Source organism: Anoplophora glabripennis, unplaced genomic scaffold (genome assembly GCF_000390285.2).
Source record: "Anoplophora glabripennis isolate ALB-LARVAE unplaced genomic scaffold, Agla_2.0 scaffold799, whole genome shotgun sequence".
Lineage (NCBI taxonomy): Eukaryota > Metazoa > Arthropoda > Insecta > Coleoptera > Cerambycidae > Anoplophora > Anoplophora glabripennis.
This window is the reverse complement of record NW_019416896.1, coordinates 151,560-154,699: the sequence shown is the minus strand read 5'-3', so window position 1 is coordinate 154,699 and position 3,140 is coordinate 151,560.

Here is a 3,140-nt window from a genome sequence, read left to right as displayed (position 1 = left end):
ATTAATACCAAAATAATTCCATTAATTCTAAATAATACCACAAAAATAATCATTTGTTAAGTACAATTTTTTTTATACGGATTAACATTTCTTTGATATGTGGAGAATAAAAACTGTGTATCATTATACATTTCATTTCAGTCCAGTTCAGTTAATGTAAAATATCATTATTTGTAAACTTTTTTGTGACTTAAATAGGTACCTATATATTTTTTTTATTTGCAATATGTATTATGATTTTTTAATTATGGACATGTGGAAAATTTATAAAATTGGTAGGTATGTTAATGTTATTTCGTTTTTAGGTATTCTCCTTATGTTGTTATAAAAGTTAGTTATAAAAATAGTTATTTGTTATTTCAATAAGGATGTATTTTAATTTTTTTAACGATTTTTTACTTTAAACGCATATTTTATGCCAGCAAATTTTGATAATGTCAAAGGAAATAACCGTAAGTAATTTCACGATCGATGTCTTCATTTTCGAGTAGGAATTGTTCATGTTTTTCAATATTTTTTGTTACAGGCAAATCTATAGTAAGACTTGTTTCATATTCTAGACCTAAGTTTGTACATCTATCAATACTTCATTTAAAGCCTTGTTGATTATAGGTACTGTCGATATCTATTGTTGAGAATTGCAACGAGTGTGCGAGTACAGATATAAAATAAGAAACGTTAGAAACATAAAAGACAGTTGAAAGTTTTGTTTTTTCTGCTTTATTTTTTTTTATTTTAATTACAATATCCAACGGGCAATGCCCAGTTACAGGATAAGGTTAGAAACTAAAAAAAAGTAATAAAATAGGTGAAAGAGATAAAAACTATTCTTAAACAAAATAAATACCACAAAAGATAATATCTAAAACAAACAGGGAACAGACATTTAATATTAAAATGTTATAATACAATACAAACAAATGCAAAAACATACTTATACAAACATAAAATTCAAAGGAACACCTTTTTAATTTGAGTAATGCTGGAGCAGAGTATATCTATGCGAGATTCAATATTAGAATAACCAATAATCATTTGGTGAACCGGAGACGCTTTATATAAATTAGTACGATGATGCTTGATCGCGAAGAGGTGTAAATGTCGGGTATAAGTTCTAGGAATATGAAAGTTGATCATTTATAATGATAATCAACTAAAGGAACAGGAACTAAATATTTTCAGAATCAACATCAACATTAGGTATCTGCTTATAATAAAATTTCTACACAGACATATAACAAGGTACATTAAAAAAATGAGAATCGTCAAAGTAAACTAAAGCCTTAAAAACTTAAAATAAATAAATCATGAGCTAGTCGAGAAACCACTTTAACCGCTCAGTTATTTGTCGAGAAACGAATTGAATGCATGAACGAGACGAACTCCAATCAAGAACTTAAGACGCGCGTGATTTTTAAATTTCTCGATTTCTCGACACTTTTTTCGAGTAAGGCCAGATTTCCCGGAAATTCTCGCTTCGAGAAGTCTCGTCTAGAAACCCTACCCTCAACCATCGATTAACTCGAATTATCAGTATTTTTTTACGATTTTGAAGATGTGAACTAACCTGTATTGAAAAACGTAATACCAATGAAACCCAACGGTACAGAATGCGCCCTGGTTGGAGTTTTGATTGGTATGCAAACAGAAGTATACTAATGCCATCAAATCATTTCAAATACACTGAAAAGAATTCGAATGAGACCCGCCACGCTGATTGATAAGTAGTACGAAATCCAATGGTTCAAAATTTTGAAGCACATGCACCTTGGCCTGCGTTGGGACCTAAGTAGGTTTACAGTGGAATTTAAAATTAATAAAATGTCCAAGAAAACTAATTCCTCAAAGATATACATATTTTTTTACAATTATTACATTGCTAACTCAAAAATAACAGTATTATTTATAAAAGGAGGAAGGAAAACAATTTCTCGACGTTTTGATTAGGAGAAGGTCCAGATGCAAACGGGCTTGAATTCTGAAACAAAAGCATTCCTTGTAAATAAGATACATATAAAGAGCTGCGTTGGAATAACGACGCTGTACTAAAGCTGGGAGATGGAGAAAGCTCATCAACATCTCTTTGATTTCCTAGTTTGCCAGAATCTCCGTAACGTCGGTGCGCGGTGAACCGTGGTCAAAGGGTTTGATAGTGGAAATTAGCAACAAAATCTATAAGATCTACACGGTCATTGAAACATTAACTTGAATTCTTAGACCCCTTAGATGAGGACGCCTATAAATAATTTATTAGGGTGAATGAAATACCTTAAAAATAATTTTCATATTAGTTTTATATATGTATATAAACGGTATCCCGTAATTAATTGGACATTAGCTAAGGAGTGATGGCTGGTATCAAAATAGAATTTATCCCTAGAATTATCTAGATGAAGTTTACCCTCACTGTTGGATCGGTAGAGTTAGTATACATATATGTCCAGACGTAGTACCGATCTAAATCCCCTAGATTTTTACTTTTGAGGCTACCTAAAATCACTTGTTAATAAAAATAAAATAAACAGCCGCAGCCGCCAGGAGTTATGGCAAAAAATTGTAGAGAGAGTTAACATTATCCCAGGGCTCAATAAAACTCATTTTTAAAGTAAGACAAAACTTGAATAAAATGATTAGATAGTATATTGTAATTAGTGAACATTTTCAACATTTATTGCTGTTTCGTTTCCAAGATTATTGTAGATAAATTTAATTTAGAACATCCTTTCGGATATTCATTTTGTCAACCATTTATTTTTATTTAATTTCTTTTTTACATTTCCTTTTACATAACTGCGTTGTAAAAGTCAATAAAAATAATTCTTTCGATCATTTACTTTATATTTTGCAAAAAGTATCTACAACAGATACACTTAACATCCACTAGGACCTTGAGTAGTGTTTGCGTTTGCATAACCTTTTGACGTGCAATCTTTGAGTAATCAGTCACACTAGGAGCCTTAGAATTTAGACGCTACTGATAATTTGCAAATGCAGTGGGTTATAATATTTCAAATACTAAATTGAAGGAATTAATAATTTAAATTATTAGAGATAAAATTTATAAAAATATTATCAGAATAAAAGTTTTAAATAAATTTTCGAACAAAGAACTTCTCTATAATAGTTACTTTTACGATAGA